At 35.2% G+C, this 13,014-nt stretch overlaps 7 non-coding genes across 7 annotated transcripts; all 7 read right to left on the reverse strand.

Moving 5' to 3' along the window:
* Positions 1-244: 244 nt before the first annotated feature.
* On the reverse strand, positions 245-316 carry trnaw-cca. Its single transcript has one exon. It is a non-coding gene; the product is annotated as a tRNA-Trp (tRNA).
* A 3,681-nt stretch (positions 317-3,997) lies between these two features.
* Positions 3,998-4,069, reverse strand: trnaw-cca. The gene has a single exon. It is a non-coding gene; the product is annotated as a tRNA-Trp (tRNA).
* A 1,078-nt stretch (positions 4,070-5,147) lies between these two features.
* Positions 5,148-5,219, reverse strand: trnaw-cca. Its single transcript has one exon. It is a non-coding gene; the product is annotated as a tRNA-Trp (tRNA).
* Positions 5,220-6,468: 1,249 nt separating this feature from the next.
* trnaw-cca lies at positions 6,469-6,540 on the reverse strand. Its single transcript has one exon. It is a non-coding gene; the product is annotated as a tRNA-Trp (tRNA).
* Positions 6,541-8,742: 2,202 nt separating this feature from the next.
* On the reverse strand, positions 8,743-8,814 carry trnaw-cca. Its single transcript has one exon. It is a non-coding gene; the product is annotated as a tRNA-Trp (tRNA).
* Positions 8,815-10,537: 1,723 nt separating this feature from the next.
* Positions 10,538-10,609, reverse strand: trnaw-cca. The gene has a single exon. It is a non-coding gene; the product is annotated as a tRNA-Trp (tRNA).
* Positions 10,610-12,828: 2,219 nt separating this feature from the next.
* On the reverse strand, positions 12,829-12,900 carry trnaw-cca. The gene has a single exon. It is a non-coding gene; the product is annotated as a tRNA-Trp (tRNA).
* Between the last annotated feature and the right edge of the window lie 114 nt (positions 12,901-13,014).

Genomic DNA, 13,014 nt, shown 5'->3' on the forward strand with positions numbered 1-13,014 from the left:
TTGACTTGAGATGTTTGGAGTTGATTTAGTTGATTTGTGAATAAAAAACCTTTCCTGTTGATAATAGCTCATGTAGCTGCTGTAGGTCTCTCAGAATAAAGCTTGTTGAATTTACTTTATTCCTCTCTTTTGTCATGTGCATATTCTGGTAATGTGTTGGTGTTGTATAATCATTGTTGTCATCTTTATAGTGCTTTTGATCCAAATAATTCACTTCTCTTCCCAGCAGAGAAATCAAGATTTTTGACCCCGACGTGATTTGAACACGCAACCTTCTGATCTGGAGTCAGACGCGCTACCGTTGCGCCACGAGGTCTCTCTTTCATACACTCAGGTTCATATCTGGTTCTTTCCCAGACTTTTAGCATAAATTTCAAAACACACAGTTGTATTGGATTTTTTTGTATGATGTAGCTTTCAAAATTTCTTTCACTGAAAGTAATTATGCTGAATGCGTCATGCTGGTTCTGGACAATCTCTTCTTTGGAAGAACATGACTTCATACTAGGGTCACATGGTCATCAGATTTGATTTCAGTTGTTTTTAGTTGATTTGAAGTTGATTTTAGTTGTTTGGAGTTGTTTTGAGTTGTTTGAAGTTGATTTGAGTTGTTTGGAGTTGATTTGAGTTGTTTGAAGTTGATTTGAGTTGTTTGGAGTTGATTTGAGTTGTATTGAATTTTTGGTATGATGTAGCTTTCATAATTTCTTTCACTGAAAGTAATTATGCTGGATGCGTCATGCTGGTTCTGGACAATCTCTTCTTTGGAAGAACATGACTTCATACTAGGGTCACATGGTCATCAGATTTGATTTCAGTTGTTTTGAAGTTGATTTTAGTTGTTTGGAGTTGATTTGAGTTGTTTGGAGTTGATTTGAAGTTGATATGAGTTGTTTTGAGTTTTTTGAGTTTTTTGAGTTGTTTAGAGTTGATTTGAGTTGATTTGAGTTGTTTTCAGTTGTTTGAAATTGATTTGAGTTGATTTGAATTATTTGGAGTTGATTTGAGTTGTTTGGAGTTGATTTGAAGTTGATTTGAGTTGTTTGGAGTTGATTTAGTTGATTTGTGAATAAAAAACCTTTCTTGTTGATAATTGCTCATGTAGCTGTTGTAGGTCTCTCAGAATAAAGCTTTCCTCCTCTCTTTTGTCATGTGGATATTCTGGGAATGTGTTGGTGTTGTATAATCGTTGTTGTCATCTTCATAGTGAAAGTAATTATGCTGGATGCATCACGCTGGTTCTGGACAATCTCTTCTTTGGAAGAACATGACTTCATACTAGGGTCACATGGTCATCAGATTTGATTTCAGTTGTTTTGAGTTGATTTGAAGTTGATTTTAGTTGTTTGGAGTTGATTTGAGTTGTTTGAGTTGATTTGAGTTGTTTGAAGTTGATTTGAGTTGTTTGGAGATGATTTGAATTGTTTGGAGTTGATTTGAGTTGTTTGGAGTTGTTTTGAGTTGTTTGAAGTTGATTTGAATTGTTTGGAGTTGATTTGAGTTGTATTGAATTTTTTGTATGATGTAGCTTTCAAAATTTCTTTCACTGAAAGTAATTATGCGTCATGCTGGTTCTGGACAATCTCTTCTTTGGAAGAACATGACTTCATACTAGGGTCACATGGTCATCAGATTTGATTTCAGTTGTTTTGAGTTGATTTGAAGTTGATTTTAGTTTTTTGGAGTTGATTTGAGTTGTTTGGAGTTGATTTGAGTTGTTTGAAGTTGATTTGAGTTGTTTGGAGATGATTTGAATTGTTTGGAGTTGATTTGAGTTGTTTGGAGTTGTTTTGAGTTGTTTGAAGTTGATTTGAGTTGTTTGGAGTTGATTTGAGTTGTATTGAATTTTTTGTATGATGTAGCTTTCAAAATTTCTTTCACTGAAAGTAATTATGCGTCATGCTGGTTCTGGACAATCTCTTCTTTGGAAGAACATGACTTCATACTAGGGTCACATGGTCATCAGATTTGATTTCAGTTGTTTTGAGTTGTTTGAAGTTGATTTGAGTTGTTTGGAGTTGATTTGAGTTGTTTTGAGTTGTTTGAAGTTGATTTGAGTTGCTTGGAGTTGATTTGAGTTGTATTGAATTTTTTGTATGATGTAGCTTTCAAAATGTCTTTCACTGAAAGTAATTATGCTGGATGCATCACGCTGGTTCTGGACAATCTCTTCTTTGGAAGAACATGACTTCATACTAGGGTCACATGGTCATCAGATTTGATTTCAGTTGATTTGAGTTGTTTGGAGTTGTTTTGAATTGTTTGAAGTTGATTTGAGTTGTTTGGAGATGATTTGAATTGTTTGGAGTTGATTTGAGTTGTTTGAAGTTGATTTAGTTGATTTGTGAATAAAAAACCTTTCCTGTTGATAATAGCTCATGTAGCTGCTGTAGGTCTCTCAGAATAAAGCTTGTTGAATTTACTTTACTCCTCTCTTTTGTCATGTGGATATTCTGGTAATGTGTTGGTGTTGTATAATCTTTGTTGTCATCTTCATAGTGCTTTTGATCCAAATAATTCACTTCTCTTCCCAGCAGAGAAATCAAGATTTTTGACCTCGACGTGATTTGAACACACAACCTTCTTGATTTGACTTGTTTGGAGATGATTTGAGTTGTTTGGAGATGATTTGAATTGTTTGGAGTTGATTTGAGTTGTTTGGAGTTGTTTGAAGTTGATTTGAGTTGTTTAGAGTTGTTTGGTTTTGATTTGAGTTGTTTTGTGTTGTTTAGAGTTGATTTGAGTTGTTTTGAGTTGTTTGAAATTGATTTGAGTTGATTTGAATTATTTGGAGTTGATTTGAGTTGTTTGGAGTTGATTTTAGTTGTTTGGAGTTGATTTGAGTTGTTTTGAGTTGTTTGAAGTGGATTTGAGTTGTTTTGAGATATTTAGAGTTGATTTGAGTTGTTTTGAGTTGTTTGAAGTTGATTTGAGTTGTTTGGAGTTGATTTGAGTTGTATTGAATTTTTTGCATGATGTAGCTTTCAAAATTTCGTTCACTGAAAGTAATTATGCTGGATGCATCGCGCTGGTTCTGGACAATCTCTTCTTTGGAAAAACATGACTTCATACTAGGGTCACATGGTCATCAGATTTGATTTCAGTTGTTTTGAGTTGATTTGAAGTTGATTGGAGTTGATTTGAGTTGTTTTGAGTTGTTTGAAGTTGATTTGAGTTGTTTGGAGATGATTTGAATTATTTGGAGTTGATTTGAGTTGTTTTGAGTTGTTTGAAGTTGATTTGAGTTGTTTGGAGTTGATTTGAGTTGTTTGGAGTTGTTTTGAATTGTTTGAAGTTGATTTGAGTTGTTTGGAGATGATTTGAATTGTTTGGAGTTGATTTGAGTTGTTTGAAGTTGATTTGAGTTGTTTGGAGTTGACTTGAAGTTGATTTTCCCAGACTTTTAGCATAAATTTCAAAACACACTTGAGTTGTTTGGAGTTGTTTTGAGTTGTTTGAAGTTGATTTGAGTTGTTTGGAGTTGATTTGAGTTGTTTGAAGTTGATCTGAGTTGCTTGGAGTTGATTTGAGTTGTATTGAATTTTTTGTATGATGTAGCTTTCAAAATGTCTTTCACTGAAAGTAATTATGCTGGATGCATCACGCTGGTTCTGGACAATCTCTTCTTTGGAAGAACATGACTTCATACTAGGGTCACATGGTCATCAGATTTGATTTCAGTTGTTTTGAGTTGATTTGAAGTGGATTTTAGTTGTTTGGAGTTGATTTGAGTTGTTTGGAGTTGATTTGAAGTTGACTTGAGATGTTTGGAGTTGATTTAGTTGATTTGTGAATAAAAAACCTTTCCTGTTGATAATAGCTCATGTAGCTGCTGTAGGTCTCTCAGAATAAAGCTTGTTGAATTTATTTTACTCCTCTTTTTTGTCATGTGGATATTCTGGTAATTTGGTGGTGTTGTATAATCTTTGTTGTCATCTTCATAGTGCTTTTGATCCAAATAATTCACTTCTCTTCCCAGCAGAGAATTCAAGATTTTTGACCCCGACGTGATTTGAACACGCAACCTTCTGATCTGGAGTCAGACGCGCTACCGTTGCGCCACTAGGTCTCGCACTCATGCATTTAGGTTCATATCTGGTTCTTTCCCAGACTTTTAGCACAAAGTTTAAAGCACACAGTTGTATTGGATTTTTTTGTATGATGTAGCTTTCAAAATTTCTTTCACTGAAAGTAATTATGCTGAATGCGTCATGCTGGTTCTGGACAATCTCTTCTTTGGAAGAACATGACTTCATACTAGGGTCACATGGTCATCAGATTTGATTTCAGTTGTTTTGAGTTGATTTGAAGTTGATTTTAGTTGTTTGGAGTTGATTTGAGTTGTTTGGAGTTGATTTGAGTTGTTTGAAGTTGATTTGAGTTGTTTGGAGATGATTTGAATTGTTTGGAGTTGATTTGAGTTGTTTGGAGTTGTTTTGAGTTGTTTGAAGTTGATTTGAGTTGTTTGGAGTTGATTTGAGTTGTATTGAATTTTTTGTATGATGTAGCTTTCAAAATTTCTTTCACTGAAAGTAATTATGCTGAATGCGTCATGCTGGTTCTGGACAATCTCTTCTTTGGAAGAACATGACTTCATACTAGGGTCACATGGTCATCATATTTGATTTCAGTTGTTTTGAGTTGTTTGGAGTTGATTTGAGTTGTTTGAAGTTGATCTGAGTTGCTTGGAGTTGATTTGAGTTGTATTGAATTTTTTGTATGATGTAGCTTTCAAAATGTCTTTCACTGAAAGTAATTATGCTGGATGCATCACGCTGGTTCTGGACAATCTCTTCTTTGGAAGAACATGACTTCATACTAGGGTCACATGGTCATCAGATTTGATTTCAGTTGTTTTGAGTTGATTTGAAGTGGATTTTAGTTGTTTGGAGTTGATTTGAAGTTGACTTGAGATGTTTGGAGTTGATTTAGTTGATTTGTGAATAAAAAACCTTTCCTGTTGATAATAGCTCATGTAGCTGCTGTAGGTCTCTCAGAATAAAGCTTGTTGAATTTACTTTACTCCTCTTTTTTGTCATGTGGATATTCTGGTAATTTGTTGGTGTTGTATAATCTTTGTTGTCATCTTCATAGTGCTTTTGATCCAAATAATTCACTTCTCTTCCCAGCAGAGAATTCAAGATTTTTGACCCCGACGTGATTTGAACACGCAACCTTCTGATCTGGAGTCAGACGCGCTACCGTTGCGCCACGAGGTCTCGCACTCATGCATTTAGGTTCATATCTGGTTCTTTCCCAGACTTTTAGCACAAAGTTCAAAGCACACAGTTGTATTGGATTTTTTTGTATGATGTAGCTTTCAAAATTTCTTTCACTGAAAGTAATTATGCTGGATGCGTCACGCTGGTTCTGGACAATCTCTTCTTTGGAAGAACATGACTTCATACTAGGGTCACATGGTCATCAGATTTGATTTCAGTTGTTTTGAGTTGATTTGAAGTTGATTTTAGTTATTTGGAGTTGATTTGAGTTGTTTGGAGCTGATTTGAGTTGTAAGAGGTTGATTTGAGTTGTTTGGAGATGATTTGAATTGTTTGGAGTTGATTTGAGTTGTTTTGAGTTGTTTGAAGTTGATTTGAGTTGTTTGGAGTTTATTTGAGATGTTTTGAGTTGTTTGAAGTTGATTTGAGTTGTGTGGAGTTGATTTGAGTTGTATTGAATTTTTTGTATGATGTAGCTTTCAAAATTTCGTTCATTGAAAGTAATTATGCTGGATGTGTCATGCTGGTTCTGGACAATCTCTTCTTTGGAAGAACATGACTTCATACTAGGGTCACATGGTCATCAGATTTGATTTCAGTTGTTTTGAGTTGATTTGAAGTTGATTTTAGTTGTTTGAAGTTGATTTTAGTTGTTTGGAGTTGATTTGAGTTGTTTTGAGTTGTTTGAAGTGGATTTGAGTTGTTTTGAGATGTTTAGAGTTGATTTGAGTTGTTTTGAGTTGTTTGAAGTTGATTTGAGTTGTTTGGAGTTGATTTGAGTTGTATTGAATTTTTTGCATGATGTAGCTTTCAAAATTTCGTTCACTGAAAGTAATTATGCTGGATGCGTCGCGCTGGTTCTGGACAATCTCTTCTTTGGAAGAACATGACTTCATACTAGGGTCACATGGTCATCAGATTTGATTTCAGTATTTTTGAGTTGATTTGAAGTGGATTTTAGTTGTTTGGAGTTGATTTGAGTTGTTTGGAGTTGATTTGAAGTTGACTTGAGATGTTTGGAGTTGATTTAGTTGATTTGTGAATAAAAAACCTTTCCTGTTGATAATAGCTCATGTAGCTGCTGTAGGTCTCTCAGAATAAAGCTTGTTGAATTTACTTTACTCCTCTTTTTTGTCATGTGGATATTCTGGTAATTTGTTGGTGTTGTATAATCTTTGTTGTCATCTTCATAGTGCTTTTGATCCAAATAATTCACTTCTCTTCCCAGCAGAGAATTCAAGATTTTTGACCCCGACGTGATTTGAACACGCAACCTTCTGATCTGGAGTCAGACGCGCTACCGTTGCGCCACGAGGTCTCACACTCATGCATTTAGGTTCATATCTGGTTCTTTCCCATACTTTTAGCACAAAGTTCAAAGCACACAGTTGTATTGGATTTTTTTGTATGATGTAGCTTTCAAAATTTCTTTCACTGAAAGTAATTATGCTGAATGCGTCATGCTGGTTCTGGACAATCTCTTCTTTGGAAGAACATGACTCATACTAGGGTCACATGGTCATCATATTTGATTTCAGTTGTTTTGAGTTGTTTGAAGTTGATTTGAGTTGTTTGGAGTTGATTTGAGTTGTTTGAAGTTGATCTGAGTTGCTTGGAGTTGATTGGAGTTGTATTGAATTTTTTGTATGATGTAGCTTTCAAAATGTCTTTCACTGAAAGTAATTATGCTGGATGCATCACGCTGGTTCTGGACAATCTCTTCTTTGGAAGAACATGACTTCATACTAGGGTCACATGGTCATCAGATTTGATTTCAGTTGTTTTGAGTTGATTTGAAGTGGATTTTAGTTGTTTGGAGTTGATTTGAGTTGTTTGGAGTTGATTTGAAGTTGACTTGAGATGTTTGGAGTTGATTTAGTTGATTTGTGAATAAAAAACCTTTCCTGTTGATAATAGCTCATGTAGCTGCTGTAGGTCTCTCAGAATAAAGCTTGTTGAATTTACTTTACTCCTCTTTTTTGTCATGTGGATATTCTGGTAATTTGGTGGTGTTGTATAATCTTTGTTGTCATCTTCATAGTGCTTTTGATCCAAATAATTCACTTCTCTTCCCAGCAGAGAATGCGCTACCGTTGCGCCACTAGGTCTCGCACTCATGCATTTAGGTTCATATCTGGTTCTTTCCCAGACTTTTAGCACAAAGTTCAAAGCACACAGTTGTATTGGATTTTTTTGTATGATGTAGCTTTCAAAATTTCTTTCACTGAAAGTAATTATGCTGGATGCGTCACGCTGGTTCTGGACAATCTCTTCTTTGGAAGAACATGACTTCATACTAGGGTCACATGGTCATCAGATTTGATTTCAGTTGTTTTGAGTTGATTTGAAGTTGATTTTAGTTATTTGGAGTTGATTTGAGTTGTTTGGAGTTGATTTGAGTTGTTTGAAGTTGATTTGAGTTGTTTGGAGATGATTTGAGTTGTTTGGAGTTTATTTGAGATGTTTTGAGTTGTTTGAAGTTGATTTGAGTTGTTTGGAGTTTATTTGAGATGTTTTGAGTTGTTTGAAGTTGATTTGAGTTGTGTGGAGTTGATTTGAGTTGTATTGAATTTTTTGTATGATGTAGCTTTCAAAATTTCGTTCATTGAAAGTAATTATGCTGGATGTGTCATGCTGGTTCTGGACAATCTCTTCTTTGGAAGAACATGACTTCATACTAGGGTCACATGGTCATCAGATTTGATTTCAGTTGTTTTGAGTTGATTTGAAGTTGATTTTAGTTGTTTGGAGTTAATTTCAGTTGTTTGGAGTTGATTTGAGTTGTTTTGAGTTGTTTGAATTGGATTTGAGTTGTTTTGAGATATTTAGAGTTGATTTGAGTTGTTTTGAGTTGTTTGAAGTTGATTTGAGTTGTTTGGAGTTGATTTGAGTTGTATTGAATTTTTTGCATGATGTAGCTTTCAAAATTTCGTTCACTGAAAGTAATTATGCTGGATGCATCGCGCTGGTTCTGGACAATCTCTTCTTTGGAAAAACATGACTTCATACTAGGGTCACATGGTCATCAGATTTGATTTCAGTTGTTTTGAGTTGATTTGAAGTTGATTGGAGTTCATTTGAGTTGTTTTGAGTTGTTTGAAGTTGATTAATCTTTGTTGTCATCTTCATAGTGCTTTTGATCCAAATAATTCACTTCTCTTCCCAGCAGAGAAATCATGATTTTTGATTTTTGATTTTTTTCAGTTGTTTTGAGTTGATTTGAAGTGGATTTTAGTTGTTTGGAGTTGATTTGAGTTGTTTGGAGTTGATTTGAAGTTGACTTGAGATGTCTGGAGTTGATTTAGTTGATTTGTGAATAAAAAACCTTTCCTGTTGATAATAGCTCATGTAGCTGCTGTAGGTCTCTCAGAATAAAGCTTGTTGAATTTACTTTACTCCTCTTTTTTGTCATGTGGATATTCTGGTAATTTGGTGGTGTTGTATAATCTTTGTTGTCATCTTCATAGTGCTTTTGATCCAAATAATTCACTTCTCTTCCCAGCAGAGAATTCAAGATTTTTGACCCCGACGTGATTTGAACACGCAACCTTCTGATCTGGAGTCAGACGCGCTACCGTTGCGCCACGAGGTCTCGCACTCATGCATTTAGGTTCATATCTGGTTCTTTCCCAGACTTTTAGCACAAAGTTCAAAGCACACAGTTGTATTGGATTTTTTTGTATGATGTAGCTTTCAAAATTTCTTTCACTGAAAGTAATTATGCTGGATGCGTCACGCTGGTTCTGGACAATCTCTTCTTTGGAAGAACATGACTTCATACTAGGGTCACATGGTCATCAGATTTGATTTCAGTTGTTTTGAGTTGATTTGAAGTTGATTTTAGTTATTTGGAGTTGATTTGAGTTGTTTGGAGTTGATTTGAGTTGTTTGAAGTTGATTTGAGTTGTTTGGAGATGATTTGAATTGTTTGGAGTTGATTTGAGTTGTTTGGAGTTGTTTGAAGTTGATTTGAGTTGTTTGGATTTTATTTGAGATGTTTTGAGTTGTTTGAAGTTGATTTGAGTTGTGTGGAGTTGATTTGAGTTGTATTGAATTTTTTGTATGATGTAGCTTTCAAAATTTCGTTCATTGAAAGTAATTATGCTGGATGTGTCATGCTGGTTCTGGACAATCTCTTCTTTGGAAGAACATGACTTCATACTAGGGTCACATGGTCATCAGATTTGATTTCAGTTGTTTTGAGTTGATTTGAAGTTGATTTTAGTTGTTTGGAGTTGATTTTAGTTGTTTGGAGTTGATTTGAGTTGTTTTGAGTTGTTTGAAGTGGATTTGAGTTGTTTTGAGATGTTTAGAGTTGATTTGAGTTGTTTTGAGTTGTTTGAAGTTGATTTGAGTTGTTTGGAGTTGATTTGAGTTGTATTGAATTTTTTGCATGATGTAGCTTTCAAAATTTCATTCACTGAAAGTAATTATGCTGGATGCGTCGCGCTGGTTCTGGACAATCTCTTCTTTGGAAAAACATGACTTCATACTAGGGTCACATGGTCATCAGATTTGATTTCAGTTGTTTTGAGTTGATTTGAAGTTGATTGGAGTTCATTTGAGTTGTTTTGAGTTGTTTGAAGTTGATTTGAGTTGTTTGGAGATGATTTGAATTATTTGGAGTTGATGTGAGTTGTTTTGAGTTGTTTGAAGTTGATTTGAGTTGTTTGGAGTTGATTTGAGTTGTTTGGAGTTGTTTTGAATTGTTTGAAGTTGATTTGAGTTGTTTGGAGATGATTTGAATTGTTTGGAGTTGATTTGAGTTGTTTGAAGTTGATTTGAGTTGTTTGGAGTTGACTTGAAGTTGATTTTCCCAGACTTTTAGCATAAATTTCAAAACACACAGTTGTATTGGATTTTTTTGTATGATGTAGCTTTCAAAATTTCTTTCACTGAAAGTAATTATGCTGAATGCGTCATGCTGGTTCTGGACAATCTCTTCTTTGGAAGAACATGACTTCATACTAGGGTCACATGGTCATCATATTTGATTTCAGTTGTTTTGAGTTGTTTGAAGTTGATTTGAGTTGTTTGGAGTTGATTTGAGTTGTTTGAAGTTGATTTGAAGTTGACTTGAGTTGTTTGGAGTTGATTTAGTTGATTTGTGAATAAAAAACCTTTCCTGTTGATAATAGCTCATGTAGCTGCTGTAGGTCTCTCAGAATAAAGCTTGTTGAATTTACTTTACTCCTCTCTTTTGTCATGTGGATATTCTGGTAATGTGTTGGTGTTGTATAATCTTTGTTGTCATCTTCATAGTGCTTTTGATCCAAATAATTCACTTCTCTTCCCAGCAGAGAAATCAAGATTTTTGACCCCGACATGATTTGAACACGCAATCTTCTGATCTGGAGTCAGACGCGCTACCGTTGCGCCACGAGGTCTCGCGCGCATGCACTCAGGTTCATATCTGGTTCTTTCCCAGACTTTTAGCACAAAGTTCAAAGCACACAGTTGTATTGGATTTTTTTGTATGATGTAGCTTTCAAAATTTCTTTCACTGAAAGTAATTATGCTGGATGCGTCACGCTGGTTCTGGACAATCTCTTCTTTGGAAGAACATGACTTCATACTAGGGTCACATGGTCATCAGATTTGATTTCAGTTGTTTTGAGTTGATTTGAAGTTGATTTTAGTTATTTGGAGTTGATTTGAGTTGTTTGGAGTTGATTTCAGTTGTTTGAAGTTGATTTGAGTTGTTTGGAGATGATTTGAATTGTTTGGAGTTGATTTGAGTTGTTTGAAGTTGATTTGAGTTGTTTGGAGTTTATTTGAGATGTTTTGAGTTGTTTGAAGTTGATTTGAGTTGTGTGGAGTTGATTTGAGTTGTATTCAATTTTTTGTATGATGTAGCTTTCAAAATTTCGTTCATTGAAAGTAATTATGCTGGATTTGTCATGCTGGTTCTGGACAATCTCTTCTTTGGAAGAACATGACTTCATACTAGGGTCACATGGTCATCAGATTTATTTCAGTTGTTTTGAGTTGATTTGAAGTTGATTTTAGTTGTTTGAAGTTGATTTTAGTTGTTTGGAGTTGATTTGAGTTGTTTTGAGTTGTTTGAAGTGGATTTGAGTTGTTTTGAGATATTTAGAGTTGATTTGAGTTGTTTTGAGTTGTTTGAAGTTGATTTGAGTTGTTTGGAGTTGATTTGAGTTGTATTGAATTTTTTGCATGATGTAGCTTTCAAAATTTCGTTCACTGAAAGTAATTATGCTGGATGCATCGCGCTGGTTCTGGACAATCTCTTCTTTGGAAAAACATGACTTCATACTAGGGTCACATGGTCATCAGAGTTGATTTGAGTTGTTTGGAGTGTATACTCACTCTTTTGATGAATCTTCTCTTTCCCACCCTCAGATGCCACAGCTTCTCAGCATGTCTGGCAGAAATATGAATGCAATCCGTCCTCTGCAAATGATCCAAAATGCAGCTGCCCGGCTTGTTTTCAACCTTCCAAAGTTCTCGCATACCACCCCGAAAATGGACCAGTTCCCTCTTACCTCAAAGCCCTCATCATTTCTCGCACTGCACCCCGCAACCCCCGATCTACCAGCACTGCTCGACTGGTTCCACCATCTCTCAGGGTGAGAGGCAAGTATACTACAAGACTCTTCTCTGTTCTGGCACCAAGGGGGTGGAATGAACTTCCCCTAGAGGTCTGGACAGCTGAGTCACTGGCTATTTTCTAGCGGAGGTAGAAGACCTACTTATTTAGGAAACACTTCAACTAGCACTTCAAAAAAAAAAAAAAAAAAAAAACCTTTGACACTTTTTCATTGTAACTTTGAACAAATGTTTTAAACTCATGGTATCTTAAGTATGTAACCTAGTGAGCCAGCATTAATGTGTTCAATGTTAGAGATTTAAGCACTTATGTACGTCACTCTGGTGTATGTCGCACTTATGTATGTTGCTGCTGTAAATGTAAATGAGTTGATTTCAGTTGTTTGGAGTTGTTTTGAGAATAGGAAATCGACAAAGTGTCTGATTTGTGTCCAATTTGCCAGCACATGATAGTCTCAAATGCAAACTTTAAACTGTAGTCATTTTTCTGTCCAAGAATAAAAAACCTTTCCTGTTGATAATAGCTCATGTAGCTACTGTAGGCCTCTCAAAATAAAGCTTGTTGAATTTACAATCTCCTCTGCTGTAGGCCTCTCAGAATAAATCTTGTTGAATTTACAATCTCTTCTTTGGAAGAACATGACTTCATACTAGGGTCACATGGTCATCAGAATTGATTTGAGTAGTTTGAGTTGTTTTGAGTTTATTCAAAGTTTAATTGAGTTGTTTGGAGTTGATTTGAGAACAGGAAATAGACAGTGTCTGATTTGTGTCCATTGTGCCTGCACATGGCTTTAAACTGTAGTCATTTTTCTGTCCAAGAATAAAAAAACCTTTCCTCTTGAAAATAGCTAATGAAATGCCAGTAACTGCTGTAGGTCTCTCAGAATAAAGCTTGCTGAATTTACTTTACTCTCCTCTTTTAGTCATGTGGATATTCTGGGAATGTGTTTATGTTATATATTTATTGTTGAAATCTTTAATGCTTTTGATCCAAATAATTCACTTCTCTTCCCAGCAGAGAAATCAAGATTTTTGACCCCGACGTGATTTGAACACGCAACCTTCTGATCTGGAGTCAGACGCGCTACCGTTGCGCCACGAGGTCTTCTGTATACGTAATCAGCCTTATAAATTATTTTATTACTTTGAATTGAATTACTTTCATGTTTTCTTTTACAGTAAGTACAGTGTCACGTGACAAACATCATAATCGTCATGA

This window comes from Tachysurus fulvidraco, chromosome 10, assembly GCF_022655615.1.
Source record: "Tachysurus fulvidraco isolate hzauxx_2018 chromosome 10, HZAU_PFXX_2.0, whole genome shotgun sequence".
In the NCBI taxonomy this organism is placed as follows: Eukaryota; Metazoa; Chordata; class Actinopteri; order Siluriformes; family Bagridae; genus Tachysurus; species Tachysurus fulvidraco.